The following is a 17679-nucleotide window of genomic DNA, read 5'->3' as shown; positions in this document are numbered from 1 at the left end:
GTTGTTTCCTATTTTTCTCCTCAAAATTTGGGGTGTGTCTTATAATCCGGAGTGTCTAACAAAGCGAAAAATACGGTAACTTGAGAGCAGCATAATGTAGAAACCGAGACCCTGATTCCAGAGACTTGTCACTTACTCGCCTAGTTAGGCTACGTTCCTACGATGAGTATTTGGTGAGGTTTTTTTATGTTGCAGATTTTATGCAGCATTTCTGCACCTATTGGGTAAATTCGGTTACTTGTTGGCTTTTTCCATTGCATTTTTTTTTTTTTTTTTTTTTTTTTTTTTTTTTTTTTACATGTTTGTATCACATTTTTTTTATGACGTCCGTTGTTTTTTTTTTTTTTTTTTTCTCTCTGCTTTGCTGAAACTGTAAGGTGCTGCATTTTTTTTTTTGTGCAGCAAAAATACTTGTCATCAAAAACCTATCATGGGAATATCATCTTGGTGTCATTTTTATAAAATCACTGTTTTATCAGCAGGAGATAACCATTAGTGGACTATAGTAAGCCTGCTGCCAGGTAGTTCTCCGTTATCATGAACTCTGTATAACTCTGCCCCGCCACTGATTGGCAGTTTTCTGCCTACGCACAGTGCAAAGACAAAGCTGCCAATCAGTGATGTGGGCGGGGTTATACTGAACTCCGCATTCAGAGTACTGGTAGATCTACAGTAGTAACTGTAGAATCCAGTGAAGTAAGTGATGCGTCGCTGAAATCAGGGTTTCTGCCTCTACATCATGCTGTTCTGAGATGGGGTAGCAAAAATCTAGTGACCGATACCTTTTGCCTGACAGATGACCAACCCTGGTAATTTAATTTTGCTTCCTTCCTCACGACTACAGTTGAGGGTCGTTAATTTCCCTTTCTCACTGTTCAAATTAATTGCTAGATATTTTAGTCCAAATGAGGCTGGTGTATTGACTTTTGAAAATCCATGTATGTCTTACAATATATTACTTCTATATGCTATTACATGCTTCTAAACAAAATTACGGTTAAATTCTTGAGTCATTGAATAATCTAATAATTGAAATCATTTAGTGGTTTCCAGTTCTCAGATTGCTATATCTAATTTGTCTGTTATTAGTTACTAACTGCCATCACTCTTTGCGAGTATTCAACTATAAGCATTAGTTGTATATGTTGTCTGCGCTGCGCACGTAGACTATATTTGTCTTCTTATCCCTCCCCTTCCTCTACCTTCCCTTGTGCTCCCATCCTACCTCTCCTTCCATACAGCCCTATGTCTCTTTACCTGTACCCTCCCCCTCGTATTCTGTCTTGTTGATGTGGTTAAAAATTTTCAATAAAAATCATTTGAAAAGAAAATCCATGTATCAATGGCTATATAATACTTTACTTTTTCTTATTAAAATAAGCATTGCACGAGTAGAGCTACAGATAGAAATCTTGGCACAGTTTATTATCAAGCATGAAAAGGTCAATACAACTATGCCGACAGCTTTTTAAAGCAAGTACACCAGTCTCATCAGAGCCAATAGATCTCTTTAATAACATATGCAGTTGATATTGGGAAATTTGTTAACAGACCAGCTTTAGAAGTGCAAAAATGCAGAAGGCAGTATGATTGTATGTGTTCTGATTTGAATATGTGCTAACCATATGTCTTAATTATGTTGTTTAATAAACGAAAAAGAAAAAAAAGAAAAAATACAGAAGGCAGGATAGCTACAAAAAAATTAAATAAAATCATGTTAGCTCACTAAAGCCTCTGTTTCTCCAGCACAGGCCTCTCCCTGGTCCATCAGAAAGACTCCCGTTTGGCTACCTGACCGCTAAGGCCGCATTTGGCTGTAGCATTAAGGTGGCTTGAATCGGACATCATCAGATTTGCCTCGGATATCATAGCTTTGGCGAACAATGCGCAGGTGCTTTTATACTGACGTTTTGCGCTTGCACTTTGTCATTTGAGCAGTAGGATTTTCTTTGAAGTTGTTTGGAAGGTATTCTGCCGTCATTCTCACTACTTCAGCAGTGTCATTTGCAAATTTTGTATCCATCACCTCACAATCCAATGAATCAGACCCTTTGTGTTTCCTAAAGGGAAGCCATCTCATTGTGAATCACTAGCCAAGACCTGGGTGTGAAATGTGAATGGCAAATTGTAAAACTAATACAAAAAAATATATACACCCTTATGTGTGTTAGGCCGGGATCACACTTGCGAGAAACTTGCACGAGTCTCGCATCTCAATACCCGGCACTGCCTTGTATTGAGATGTGAGACTCGTGCGAGTTTCTCGCAAGTGTGATCCCGTCCTTAAAACAGACCAAGTTTCAACAGTTACTTTCTCTAATCACCTTCCACAACAGCGGTATCGGAGGATGTCTCCTCGCCCTAATGGGGGGGACAGGAACACAGAGGTTAAATACTCTCCCCTTCCTGCCACCTCCAGTGTTTTTCCTGTCCCCTATTGGGCATGAAGAGATCCTGTGGTGCTGCCGTGGCCGGCGACTGGAGCACACAGTTCAGCTTACCATTAGCCGGGCAGCTGGGGTCGGGGGCGATGCTCTCCTACTGGTATAGCTGCTCCCGTCTCCATGCCGTGCCTGGACTCGGGACCCCTATTTCCCACCCTTCCTGCGCCCCCTTGAGGGGTAAAGCAGGGCGGTGACGTGCGGCCGGGGTCCCCTCGCGGCTCCCCGACTTTCTCCTCATCATCATGGCGCACCGGAAGTGACACGCTAGTACTTCCGGTTTGTTCCCTGTGCGTTCCATGCTGGAACACACGCGCGCCCAGCATCTCCGCTGTTACTCCGGAGTCGGCGGCCATATGGGGCATTCTCGCCTGGGATACCCCCCTTTCCCTGCACCTGTGACCTGGGAGAGGGGGAGCACGTGGTGTCAGATGCCGGACCTCTGTTATTTAACCCTGGTCAGGATTCCCCACCAGGTAAGACCCACTGTCTGTCTGTTTTGTCTGGACTGTGGACTGACCGTGGACTGTGACCGAACCCCCCCCCTCCCTGCGTCTGCGGAGCCCGGCGTCCTCCCTCCTACTGTGAGTAGCGGATGAAGGTCCTCTTTACTTCTGGGTGGCATTTAAACTTAGTTTCCTTCTCTCTCTTTCTAGGGAGACAAGGCCTCTGCCCCCAAGAAGGACAAATCTTCCAGAAAAACGGAAGACTGCAAGTGTGGCGTATGTGCAACAAAGCTTCCTGTATCATACAAGAAGCTTTGTCAATCCTGCACAGACGAGGTGTTAGGCTACTTTCACACTAGCGTCGGGCTCAGCCCGTCGCAGTGCGTCGGGCCGAGGTTACCGACGCTACCCTTCTCTGCGCCGCACAACGGGGGCAGCGGATGCATTTTTCCAGCGCATCCGCTGCCCCATTGTGAGGTGCGGGGAGGTGGGGGCGGAGTTCCGGCCGTACATGTACCGTTTTTTGCTACCGACGGTCCGCCACAACACTGCGCAATCGTCGCACGACGGTTGCGACGTGTGTCAATGCGTCGCAAATGCGTCGCTAATGTTAGTCAATGCAGAAAAAAACGCATCCTGCAAGCACTTTTGCAGGATGCGTTTTTTCGGCAAAACGACGCATTGCGACGTATTGCAGTTAACGCTAGTGTGAAAGTAGCCTTACGCACCGAACAACCGTCCCTCCTTGAAAGCATCAAATCGCTTATTAAAGTGCAGTCATCAGTATCTGCCCTTTCCCAGACCGTGTTACCACAGCCTCCTCCTCCTCCAAAAAAGAGGAAAATATCTGTGGTAGAGTCTGACTCAGACTCCGGTGAAATACATTCTTCTGATTCGGAAGATGTGTGGGAGAATGAGGACTCCACTTCTAACCCCAGGGAAGATAATAAGAAATATTATTTTTCCTCTGAGGACATACGAGAATTAATTAGTATGGTCAGGGGGACAATGGGTGTTGAGGAAGAGGAGGATAAGCAATCCCTGCAGGATGAGACGTTTGGGGGCTTAAAACCCAAAAAACTAAAAGGGTTCCCGATCCATGAAAATATGCAGAACCTCATTCTACATGAATGGGAGTCCCCTGAAAAAGGGCTTAGTGTCCCATCTGAGTTACACTGCTTCCCTCTAGATGGAGACACCTCTCTGTGGGACACACCAAAGGTGGATGTCCAGGTGTCCAGAGTGACAAAAAAGACAGCACTGCCATTTGAAGACTCGTCCCAGCTCAGGGATCCCATGGATCGAAAAATGGAGAGTCTCCTTAGACATTCTTGGGACACATCCAGGAACCTCATTAAGACAAACATAGCATCTACATGTGTAGCTAGATCTGTTTCGTTGGCTCTGTACTCTAGAGGATCACTTTACCCAGGGAACATCGAGAGAAGTGATTCTAGATTCCCTTCCCCTTCTCCAAGAAGCTATGGGGTTTCTTTCCGACGCTTCGGCGGAATCTGTCAGAGTGGCATCCAAAGCCACGGTACTTTCTAACTCGGCCAGGAGAGCTCTGTGGCTGAAGTCCTGGAGTGGCGACATTACATCCAAAGCGAAACTTTGTACCATTCCGTTTCAGGGTAGATACCTGTTTGGTCAGCCCCTGGATGATATTTTAGACAAAGCCACAGACAAAAAGAAGGCGCTCCCCGAGCAGAGGATTCCAAAAGAGGTTTTTTCGTCCCTCAAGAGATCAGACCTCTCAAAGGGATTTCAAAGGCAAGGGCAAAACAGGCCGCTGGAGCTACCCTAAAGGGGAAAGGGAAGGAATATCCTTGTTCCCCAAACCCAGCAGACCCCAGATAAACATTGACTATTCCCTCGGGGTCGCCTCGAACTTTATCAGCCAGTGGCGTTCCATCTCTTCAAACCCGTGGGTACTCTGTACCATTCAAGACGGTCTAAGATTGGAGTTCGAGAGTCCTCCCCCTTGTCGCCTAAGGGTTACCCCTCTACAAAGTCTCCATCCGCAGGATGCATTCTGCTCGGGCCTTCAGAATTTACTCCAGACGGGAGTAATCTCCCCAGTTCCTCAACAGGAGATGGACAGAGGTCACTATTCTCGCCTATTTTTAATCAGAAAACCTTCAGGGAAGCACAGGATAATTATCAATCTGAAACCCTTAAATCGGGTGATTACATACAGAAGATTCAAAATAGAATCAATAAGATCTGCTATTCCCCTGATAGGTCAGAACTGGGTGATGGCTACAGTGGATTTAAGGGATGCATATTATCACATCCCCATTCATCAGATTCAGGAAATTCCTAAGATTTGCAATTTCAGTCCAATGCCCTCCCGTTCGGAATCTCATCAGCACCTCGTGTGTTCGCAAAGATCATCGCGGAGGCAGTGATTTTCATACGGCTTCAGGGGATTTGCATTATACCATATCTAGACGACCTGCTCATTGTCGCTCCATCAACCTCCCGTTTAAACACGGATGTGGTGAGGACCCTAGAAATCCCAGAATCCCTGAGATGGATACCAAACTGAGAAAAATCGCATCTGCTTCTGTCCACAAGGAAGAAATTTCTAGGAGTTCTTCTGAATTCAGAGTTAAGAAAATCCTTTCTACCCAAAGAGCAACAACAGGATCTAATGCAAAGGATGAAGTACAAAACCCCTGAGGATGCCTACTCTGAGACATTCCATGTCCATTTTGGGGTTCCTAACCTCTTGTATCCAGATGGTACCATGGGCCCAGGCCCATACCAGAATCCTTCAGACACATGTTTTGTCTTCTTGGGACAGGCAACAGAGCTCCCTGTCAAAGAAAGTTCTCCTTCCCAACCACATCAGAACATCGCTGACATTGTGGCTCTGTCTCGAATCTTCAACAGGGGGTCAGTTGGGACCAGATCCCACTGAAGATTCTCACTTCAGATGCCAGTCGAAGGGGATGGGGAGCTGTAGTAGAGAATTCTCACTTCCAGGGCATATGGTCTCTGAACATCAGAGCCTGCTCATCAAACTTCAGGGAACTGAAGGCAGTGGAGGAGGCCTTAAAGGCTGCATCGACTCTTCTCCAGGGTCACCATGTCAAAATATACTCTGACAACGTGACCACGGTAGCTTACCTCTGTCATCAAGGGGGTATGAGTTTCGAGAAATTAAAAAATCTGGCTGCGAGAATTTTTTTTCCTGGGCAGAGCGGCACCTCTTATCTATCACGGCAGTCCATCTAAAGGGGTCTGCCAACACCCAGCCAGTCTTTCTCAGCAGAAAAGATATACATCCGGGAGAATGGTGCCTGGATCAGGAAGTCTTCCTCTCTAGTTTCCCGATGGGGATCCCGGACGTAGACTTATTCGCCAACAGCCAGAATGCCAAACTAAAAGCATATTTTTCCCTTAACATGACAGACAAAGCACTGGGCACGGACGCTTTCTCACACCCCTGGGAGTTCGACCTTGCTTATGCTTTCCCGCCTATCCCGATTCTGTCAAACTCTCCAGAAAATCCGATCCGAACGGGTCACTACAATTCTGATTGCCCCTATGTGGATGGGAAAGGGTTGGTATAGTGCACTGTTGGAGATGGCCCACGAGGGGTCCAATACAATTACCCCACAAGAGCAACCTTCTTCATCAAGGTCCTTTATTACAACTGAACCTACACAGATTGAACCTCGTAGCATGGCTACTGAAGCAGAAATTCTGAGAGCAAGAGGTCTTTCTTATGAAGTAATTCAGACTCTTCAGAAAAGTAGGAAGCTGGTAACTAACGCCATTTATGGCAGTCTGGAAGAAATTTTCTTCATGGTGCTCTCCGAATACTCTGGACCCTTTCCATCCGAATGTTGCCCAGATCCTAGACTTCTTCCAGAGAGGTCTAGAGTTAGGACTTAGGCCGAGTACATTAAAGGTTCAGGTTTCTGCACAGTTCATTTTTTGATCAGGATTTGGCCAACCATCGTTGGATAAAACGCTTCATGACTTCAGCCAGTAGACTCTGTCCCACAGTGCATAATCGTGCCCCCCCCCCCCCCCGGGACCTGAATTTGGTACTAAATAGTCTGACACAATCTCCATTTGAACCGTTATCTGAATCTTCCTTAAGAGTTCGAACCCTCAAAACGGTCTTTCTAGTAGCCATTGCCTCTGCTAGTTGGGTAGGAGAGATACAGGCTCTTTCCATGCAAGAACCTTATTTCAGGGTAACAACTGACAGTATAATCCTTCTTCTAGACCCATCATTTTTACCTAAGGTAACGTCAGACTTGGAGGTCAGGACATAGTGCTGCCCTCATTCTGCCCGAACCCTTCCAACAGGAAGGAAGAGTCCTTCCACACCTTGGACGTCCGAAGGACGGTTCTTTTCTACCTCCAACAGACTAAGAGCTGGAGGATTGATCGAAGTTTATTTATCCAATACTCGGGAAGGAACAAGGGCAAAAAGGCGGCAAAGAACACAATTGCCAATTGGATTAAGCAAGCCATAGCCCTTGCATATTCATCTCAGAACTTATGCCCTCCTTTATCACTAAAGGCCCAATCTACATGGTCAGTGTCGACATCATGGGCAGAGAGGAGACGCATCTACGGAGCAGATCTGCAAAGCTGCTACCTGGTCGTCGGTTCACACGTTCACCAGGCACTACAGATAAGACTTTAACAGGGATTTAACATTCGGCAGATGAGTTCTGCAGGCTTTCATCCCTCCCTAAGAAATTATTTGTTGGTACTACTCCGGTACTGCTGTCGTGGAAGGTGACTAGAGAAAATAGAATGTCTTACCGGTAATTTGGTTTCTAGGAACCTTCCACGACAGCACTAATTTCCCTCCCTATTGATTATATTTATTGAGGGGTTCCTGCAGAGTTGGTAATTATACATACTACTGTGTCCAGAAAAAACACTGGAGGTGGCAGGAAGGGGAGGGTATTTAACTTCTTTGTGTTCTCCCCGCCCTAATGGGGGACAGGACATCCTCCGGTACCGCTGTCGTGGAAGGTTTCTAGAAAACGAATTACCGGTAAGACTAATTTCATTTTTTTTTTTTTTTTTTCATCAGTTTCAGCAAAGCTTCATCAGTTTTTTTTTTTTTCCTTCTCCATCTTCTAACAGTCCATGAAAATCAGACCTCATTCGGGTGGTCCTGTCTGAATTTTTTTTTTTCCACGACCCATAGACTTGCATTGCTGATTTTGATTGACACTCAGATCGATATTAAACACGTCTTTGTGATTTTTGTCCAGACTGTGTGAAAAAACAAACAAACAAAAAAAACCAGACATGTGACTGGCCCCATTCATTATTATAGGTTCTATTGTTCATAATCGAAAAACTGACATCTGAATGAACCCTGTGCACACGTTGAGTATTTGCAGAAATTTCTGCACCATTTCTGCATCTCTTGGTAGGAAAACGCAGCCTCAAGTGTTACATTTTTGATGTGTTTTTTTTTTTTCCAGTGCATTCAATGGGTTAAAAATGCACAGAGACTTGACATGCTGAAGATTATTTTCTGCATCAAATCTGCAAGTCAGAAATACTCAACGTATTCACGTTGCTGTCGTCAGGTTTGGTCACAAATCTGTGCAGAAAAAATGCAACAAACGCACCAAATCTGCAACGTGTGCACATGGCGTTAGTGTGTATAATAAATAATAAGAAATATATACCATATTATATATAATGTATACTGCGTCTATTTGCTTGAAAATTAAAAGGTCCTAAATTGTACAGAAATGAGTTACCAAATTCAGTAATGTAACATTTTGTATGCAACGCTTGCTCCGGTCCAAAATTCAGGGACTTCAGAAGTGATTGTTGTACGGCTCGCTGAAGGTCATGCTCATCTGTAATCTTCTAGGACTTGTTTTACAATGGTATTTTGTAGTCACTTGGACTCTTATTTGGTTTGTGTAGAAAATATATTGTTATAAAGATATGGATCTTATATTCTCATTTTTTGTAAGTTCCATTTTACCCTAATTCTTATCACTTTTTTCATTCTTGCAGTATGGACTTTGTGCGCTTTTACTGTATTCTTGTCCTTTTCGCAAAGGGCGGTTGTGACTGATACATGGCAGTTGCCTCTGCGGTATTCTGATGACCTGAACATGACGTTTTACTGCACTTACCGGCTCTTGGATACTATGAACTTTGCTGTTTTCTAGCCCTGCTACATCACTGGCCACAAATACAAGGCCATTTAGTTAAATTATTTCTTGTGCATTTTTGGTACAAAGGAAGTCTTTTGCATCTGTAAGAATATCATGTACCATAACTATTGATGGGACTATTTATTTGGAATACCGCAAAATGTTAAGTCGTTTTAATTTATTATTGAATCATGTGATAAGTAGTAAATAACAATTTATTGCAAGGCACAATACCAAACTGCATGTGAATTTTTAGTTGACAAACTTGTTGGAATTAAAGGGTTACTTTAAGTTGTAATGTTTTCCTATAAATTAGCTATATAATCATCAGTTTATAAAGGGCACTTATCATTTTCTTTTTTTTTTCTTCTTTTCTATATACATTGAGATGCTGCTAATAGGAGGTGGTCGAGATCCTGTAACCACCACTGATCCCTTATAACACTGCTCTGATGCGCTCACTTCTGCCAGCAGGCATGTCAGCCCTTGCTCAGCGATTGTGTACAGGCCTTCTATTATGCCTGCGCTCATGCTCAGGGAAGAGCTCCGCACAAGAGAGTAGTGCTTTCATAGATTGGTGGGGGTAATTAAGTCATATTCTTCATAGACGCGAGCAATGCTTGGGTGTGCGTTTGATAAGCAGAATACCCAGGGTATCTAACATCCCCTCTTATAAGCTCAAGTTTGTGTGGAACATGTGTTTTTTTTTTTTTTTTTTTTTGGTATATCGCAAATCTAAGTAGGTTATTCTTTTATTCTTCGGTTCCATTATGGCAAGCACCATCCTATTACTTTTCCCAATCATGCGCCTATCAGCATTTTGCTTGAAAGGAGCCTTTTTCAAATATGACAAAAGGATTTGTAGATACTGGAAATTAAACCTTTTGAATCTCCCACAGAAATGTCCTATTTCAAGCAAATCCCCCTAAAAAAAATAAATAAATAAATAAATAAGGGACCCTCACTCCATCTAGAAAAGTAAATTTTTAATTTCCAGAGTAGCCGTGTTTTCTTTACCATAAGAGCTTTTAAAGGGAATCTGTCAGTAGGTTTTTGCTATGAAATTGGAAGACACCAGGAATTAGAGGATGGGACACAGAGTTCAATGATGTGTCCCTTATTACCTAGTGTGCTGTTGTTTACTTATAGTGAAGGTTTTATCACTTGTGATTAGCATTACGGGACTACAGTATTCCGACTCTGCCCCCTCCTGTGATAAGCAGCTCACTGTCTATATCCATTTTATATAAGAGCCTGCTGTGGGTGGGGCTAGCTTTGTGGGCGGGGTTAGCTTTCTCAGCTCTGCTGCATTGCAAAATCTAAACTCTGTCAGAACAGCTGCACCCAGTAAACTAAGTGATCAGTCGCTGGCATCAAGGTCTCTTCTTCTACATTATGCTGCTCTCAGATGAAGTGGCAAAAACCGTCTGCCAGATTCTCTTTAATCTCTGGAATAGTCTGTCTGATGAGCTGGTCATAGAAGAAGAAAACATAAATAAATAATTTAATATAATAAAGATTAGCTCTAATAGGGCGGATCAGACCATGCATGGTGGTTGTGCATGTGCTCCTTTCCTTTGTACTTTTACATCAATCTGTTGAACTTGGATATGTTGTCTTTTCAACTGTATAAACTATATAACTAAAGTAATTTTCTGTATCTAAGTTTGTCTGTGTATTCTATATAATAAATGTGTGAGGTGTAGATATAGGTAGGAAAGTCTATGGGAATGAAGGAACTCACAGTGAAGTTGATAAAGCTTTTAAATATCCCACCCTATATCAAGCTGCCTGCTACCCAGCTATTAACCCACGAGCTTGTAAAACTCTGACAAGGGGTTGTTCTAGAGTAGCGTGCACTCTTACACCCCTGAACACAAACTGCCTCCGCCTGTCCACATTGTAGATTAGGATAGGAACAGGTGGATCTCCCTGTCAGGGAATGTTTTGCATTCTGAGAAAGCCAGTCACTCCCAGGGTGCCCATATGTCCCCACCCATAAAACTGTTGTGTTTGGGTTGCTAGAAAATTACACCCAGCTATTAGGGATTTCTAGACCACCGGCATCCCTATCTCTTTGAAGAGTCTCTAATTTTACTTTTTCCATATGATATCCAAAGCGGAGCATTGTGCAAAATGTGCAACAGTTGAGGCACCATTTGAGGTTTCCCCTAAGGCCGTCGTCACACTTACCGTATGGAAAATCGGTCCGAGTCTCCCTGCCAAGAGTCGCACAAGTGTTCTCCATATGGTCATCCGCGTGTAATGCGTTTAATGCGATGATGCGATTTTCTCACCCCTATACATCCGTATTACATCTGTATGGCATCCGTATGACATGCGTATGGCTTTACATTTCTCGCTACTTTTCCTCATTAAATTTAAAGGCTCAATGGGCTGAAATGACGAAAATGTGTGGGTATTTCTCGCAAGCCACACTGATGGTCCATATGGTGTCCGATTTTTATTTTTTATTTTTTTTTCTCGCACCCATAGACTTGCATTGGCGAGACTTTGTACGCATATATCGGCCATCACAGCATGCTGCAATTTCACTCACACGTAGAATATGCCTAAGGAAAAAACTGTGATGGGAGCTCCCCATAAATTAACACTGGTCCGAATGCTATGCGATGTTTTCTCACATAGCACTCGTCCGTATTCTATGCTAGTGTGACTCCAGCCTAACAGTTGCCATTGGTGGAAGTCTGCACTACACATCTAGTCTTGGGTTAAAACCAAAGAGTTAAGATTGAGAGACATGTCACTTTTCAGCTCAGCATATTCTTCCTTAAATATTTGAAGTCTCTTATTACCTGTATTTTGTGTCTGCTCCACCATGAATGATGAAGGGAGAAGGTCTGCAGGTAGCAGATTTGTTCTACCTGCACTTTATCCACAGAGTGCACCAACGTTCGTTATAATTGTCATCACTGGGCTGACAATGAGCCTACATCTCCCAGAAATAACGTATTGGTTACATAGTGACGCGCTTCTCGATGGAACTATAAGTAAACCCCTGTATGTCCACCAGTAGCCTCAGCCTCCCCAGTAGCTCAGTCCTGGCCAGCATTATCAGGTCAGATGCCAGATCTGGGCATCATGATCTTCCCTGCTGCATGCCGTGGAGTACTAGTAGAGGATTTCCTCGTCACAGGAGAGACAGTAGTAGTAGTTTGGGCAAAGCACTCCATTTTGACAGCTCCTGCTTCATCTCCCTAATCTCTGACTAGCATGTTGTTAGTTGACGCCATGTTTAGAGAGCCTCCCTCCCGGCGGGTGCTTTAGAGGCCCTGAGTGCGTCATGTCTGGATACAGACCAAAAAGACACAGCAAATTGAGCACGAAAACTTGCTCTTGGGCCTCAGGGCCTTAAAAGGTGTATGGTAGTACTAGATCTGCAGGATTTGTTGGAATTTAGAGCAAGACCCTTGCACCCCACGTCTGCTCTACATGCTATTCATCTTCACCCCCACTCCTCACGACTGCATTATTTAATGATGCCTCTAGGCCTTTGTAAAGCAATTTTCTGTTTGGTTATAGCTTTGCTTTAGGGTTACTGATGAGCTGTAATTGGTTTCCATAAAGCACAGCGATGGAGAATGTGGCTATTGCAGTTTTTGTCCTCAGCCTAATGCCTGAAATGAACATGTCTTTCATAAGCTGGTCACATGCCACAGTAATTGGAAGGGCTGATGCAGGCGAGCCTATAAATCTGACATGAGCGATGCAATTTTTGGTTGGGCAGAACACTGACCCGTGTTATTCCATAGGGCTGTGCAGATGAATGATATCTTTTTTTTCTCTGTCCAAGTGACCATGAGAAAAGAAAATGGCAGCATGTTGTTCTTTCATCCGAGTCTTGGATGGGACTCGCACATCAAGAATAATGGGGGCAAGAATAAAACTTGATTTCACACGGACCATCTGTGGCTTCTGATTTTTACAGAGATTTCTATTAGAAACCCAGGAAACTGTATGTTATGTACATACTTTAATTTTATTATTTGCTGGCGGCGGGGATGTCTGCACATGTAAGTGCATTAGTTATTGATTACTTGCCCATTGTTCTTGGGGAAATTTGTATCCCATAATACACGAGTATACCAGGGCCATATCTTTACTTGTATATTCTTGCATGTTATCACTGTTCACAATATCACGTGAGTCCCGGCATTGTGCTCAGCAGTCTCTGTATTTTTTTTATTTTGTAAATTGTCTAATAAATCATGTTTTTATGGGTTTCACCCTGCATCCGCGCAGTAGCTCATACATTTTTGTTCCCCTTCCTCTCCAAGGCGGCAGGGGATCCCGCCCCTCACAGTAACTTCCTACCTTTAGGTGCTGCTTGAAACCCCCCCCGGTCAGTTTTACTGCTGTCCTTGCGGAGAGCAGGTGTGTCATCGTGGCCTCTCAGCTCATTGCGCCTGAGGGTTCTCACTTTTGAAATTGTGTGGTTTTTTTTTTTTTTTTTTTTTCTTTTTTCATCAGTTGTTTATTTTGCCTGTTTTTATGAATATTGCAACGTTGTTGGATATTTTGTAGAAATAAGTAGGGTGGTTTTCTTACAAACAAGAGGAATTTGGGTATGTTTTTGTTACGTTTTTTTTTTTTGCCTCTGATTTTGTATACTCTCTTAATACATCTCTAACGGTCTCTGATTAGTTTTAGAGCCTAGAAACTAGGGGGGCGTGGCTTGCCTATGGCGGGATAAGACGCAGAGAGACTGAGCTCCGGCGTAATCCCGGCTTACCGAATCATCAGACACAATACTGAACCTGATAAACCCGAGATGGTACGTGGGAAGCGGTCGTCATCGGCCTCGGCTTCTCTGAGCAGAGAGGGAGGCGAAATTACCCGCTTTCTGGAGCACTCCGTGCACCAACAGACCGGAGATACACCTGCCAAGATGGCGCCGGTCAGAGCTCCACACGCTCAGCAGGAGACTGAGATGGAGGATCGGGACAGCAGAGAGGTGGCAGGTAACGGGCAGAAGAAGGGAGTAGGTGCTATAAGAGAGGACTCGTCCCAGGAATCCACCCCATCCAGACATGGAGAGGGAGCCCAGCGCCCTGTACTCCACAACAGGTGCACTTCACCGCCATTATCCTCTCACACTGCTGCCTATGGGAGCGGTTTAGCCTCTGCGACAACCCTGTTAGATGAGGACTGGGACTGGAAGGCTCATATTAGAGCCATACCAACTAAACAAGAAATGGATGTCCTGCTGGGTAAACTGGAGGCGTCCCACAAGCAGGATATGGGCTCTCTCAGAGAGGAGATTAAACAAATTGGACACCGTATTGCGGATATAGAAGTCACACGAGCAGTTTTTTCAGCATCTGCACTCTCACCACCAAGTCCTGCAGGACCATTCACTACAGATAAATGATATCCTTACTCATTTGGATGATATTGAGAATAGACATAGACGCAATAATCTACGCATACGTGGTCTCAGTGAGGAGGTGGAACCGACCCATCTGGAAAAATGGGCCCAGAAATTCTTTGGGGACATTTTGCAACATACAGATAAGATTGAAATAGACCGTATACATCGGGCTCTGGGACCAAAACCAACTGATCCAGCCAGACCTAGAGATGTCATCTGTAGGATCCATTTCTATAAGGAAAAAGAGGCAATTTTGAAGGGAATTAGGGATAAAGGCTCCCTGTTATATAAAGACTCTCCTCTTGTCGTACTACCAGACTTGTCTCGCAGAACATTACAGCTTCGCAGAGCCCTGAAACCCTTATTGAAGTTGCTCATAGACCATAATATCCAGTATCGCTGGGGCTATCCATTTCAACTCCTAGCCAAGAGAAGGGGAAAGACAGCAATCTTTCGCCATATGGGAGACCTTTCAAAGTTCCTTGAAATATTGGAAATACCTAAGATTAGACTGCCGGATTGGCCAGTTATAAACAACCTGAGGCCTCTACCCAACATGGAACAATGGCAGTCGGTCACGCCGAGGCAGGGGCAGACAGGAAATGGTCGCTCGTCGTCGGCCCCATGACTGTGGAGAGATCTCTTGAAAATCTTTGTCTCGTCTAGTAGTGACGTTTCCCTGAAGTCTTAGGGTACCGTCTCACAGTGGCACTTTTGTCGCTACGACGGCACGATCTGTGACGTTCCAGCGATATCCATTACGATATCGCTGTGTCTGACACGCAGCAGCGATCAGGTACCCCGCTGAGAATCGTACGTCGTAGCAGATCGTTTGGAACTTTATTTAGTCGCTGGATCTCCCGCTGTCATCGCTGGATCGGTGTGTGTGTGTGTGTGTGTGTGTGACACCGATCCAGCGATGTGTTCGCTTGTAACCAGGGTAAACATCGGGTTACCAAGCGCAGGGCTGCGCTTAGTAACCCGATGTTTACCCTGGTTACCATCGTAAATGTAAAAAAAAAAAAAAACAGTACATACTCACATTCCGGTGTCCGTCAGGTCTTCGCCGTCTGCTTCCCGCACTGACTGACTGCTGGCCGTAAAGTAAAAGCAGAGCACAGCGGTGACGTCACTGCTGTGCTCTGCTTTCACTTTACGGCCGGCACTCAGTCAGTGCGGGAAGCAGACGGCGAGGGACCTGACGGACACCGGAATGTGAGTATGTACTGTTGTTTTTTTTTTTTTTACATTTACGATGGTAACCAGGGTAAACATTGGGTTACTAAGCGCGGCCCTGCACTTAGTAACCCGATGTTTACCCTGGTTACCCGGGGACTTCGGCATCGTTGGTCGCTGGAGAGCTGTCTGTGTGACAGCTCTCCAGCGACCACACAACGACTTACCAACGATCACGGCCAGGTCGGTATCGCTGGTCGTGATTGTTGGTAAATCGTTTTGTGTAACGGTACCCTTACTCTCCAAAGATAGTTGGGACTTGGAATTGTTACTAATAATGGCCTTGGTGGTTTAGGCCTTGAGGGGATTGTTGGTTTACCCCGGAATATACAGGGTGGATTGATTTAAATCACGCCGATTTAAATCATGATTTAAATCACGATTTAAATCAAAAGATTTTTTTCTATTTAAATCGGATCGATTTAAATCATGATTTTAATCATGATTTAAATCACTGATTTAAATCAAAAGGTTTTTTTTAATATAAATCACGATTAAAATGAGAAGTGAGAGCAGTGCGCATGTGCGCCCATAGTTACACGGACGAAACTAGGGGCAACGATCTAACGCCAGGGTGAGGGGGGGACCCCAAAGTAAGTAAAAATCTTTTTTGTTTTACTATATGGCAATAGGTAGGTGTTTAAAAGCAGCATGTCTTAATTGTATAAACTATTAATAGCCTCCACATTTTGTTCATACTGCCCCTTTAATTCCACACTTCTAGCTTGGTTTCACTTTTGGTTTAGTTTCTTTTTCCATTCAGTTGATATGCCCAAACTTGTTGGATAGTCAGCATCCTACAGAAACCTCTGGAAGAGCATGGCATTGTGAATGTTACACATATACAGCCTTTATTCTACTGAGTTAAACAACTCAGCTTTATCTCATGATGGAAGAACCTTTGGATGGTAAAATATTTTCCTCAAAAAGCAGTTTATTGAAAAAAATCCGATTTAAATCAAAAAAATCCGATTTAAATAAAAAAAATCCGATTTTTTTTTTTATTTTTTTAAAAAAACATTGATTTTTATCCACCCTGGGAATATATAATATTTGATCAATACCCTATGTTAAATGTTATCAGGTTAAATTGTTTACATTTACCTTAGTCTCTGTTACTAGAAGACCCGAGAGGTCTCACTTCCATATACCGGGTTGTGAGGGGCTCGTCGTCCGTCATTTTGTACTTATAATGCTAGGGGCTTGAACAAACCCGAAAAAAGAAAACAGGTGTTATATCGTTTTCACAGGAAAAAAATAAAGATAGTTATGTTTCAAGGGACACATTTTGTAGCCACTAATACACCCAAATGTGTATCTAAATTCTACCCGGCCTGGTTTCATTGTCCTCATTCCTCACGTAAGGCATGCGGGGTGTCTATAGCTTTGCATAGATCATTCCAGCCTGGGGTTGTAGATGTGAAGTTGGACCCGGAGGGGCGATATACAGGATTCTGTGTATACGTTGGCTAATGTGTATTTCCCAAATCAGGGACAGGTGAACTTTGGCTCTGGGGTTCTGCGTCTGCTAGCAGAGTTCGCGGATGGTTCGCGTATCATACTGGGTGGAGACTTCAACCTCACTTTGGATCCTATGGTGGACTCGTCATCGGGTAGGTCCTCTATCTCTCTCTCCCGGCGCTACGTAGATTGAGGAGTGAATTGTTGGCCCTCAAACTAGTGGACATGTGGCGGGTACTTCACCCCGGATTCAGAGACTACAGTTATTACTCTGTGGTTCATAACAGTTACTCTAGACTAGACCACCTGTTTATCTCTCATGACTTGTTGGATAGTAAACCTGGTTGTTCAATAGATACTATCTTATGGTCTGACCACGCACCAGTATTTGGGGAACTGGGAGTACAGAGGAAAGGAGGAAATAGGGGTTATACATGGAGACTTAATGACAACCGTTTGAAAGATGAGATATGTATGCTAGCTATTAAGGATGCAGTTAAGTCTTTTCCGATAGATCACGCCCAAGATCCCACACCAGA

At 44.0% G+C, this 17679-nt stretch overlaps 1 protein-coding gene across 9 annotated transcripts in view; it reads left to right on the top strand.

Moving 5' to 3' along the window:
* LOC143775481 (high affinity cAMP-specific and IBMX-insensitive 3',5'-cyclic phosphodiesterase 8A-like) overlaps positions 1-17679 on the top strand; it is a 534058-nt gene that overhangs the window by 228208 nt on the left and 288171 nt on the right. Inside the window, exon 1 of one of the 9 annotated variants that reach the window (XM_077263666.1) lies at positions 1884-1891. The exons of the other annotated variants lie outside the window; for them this stretch is intronic. The gene's annotated coding sequence lies outside the window, so the exon portion shown is untranslated. Of the gene's footprint in view, positions 1-1883; positions 1892-17679 lie in introns of those variants that run through there. 9 annotated transcript variants of the gene reach the window in all.

The sequence above is a fragment of the Ranitomeya variabilis genome, chromosome 5, assembly GCF_051348905.1.
Source record: "Ranitomeya variabilis isolate aRanVar5 chromosome 5, aRanVar5.hap1, whole genome shotgun sequence".
NCBI classification, from domain to species: domain Eukaryota; kingdom Metazoa; phylum Chordata; class Amphibia; order Anura; family Dendrobatidae; genus Ranitomeya; species Ranitomeya variabilis.
Note: the sequence above shows the minus strand (reverse complement) of the source record. Positions and strands in the feature narration are given on the sequence as shown.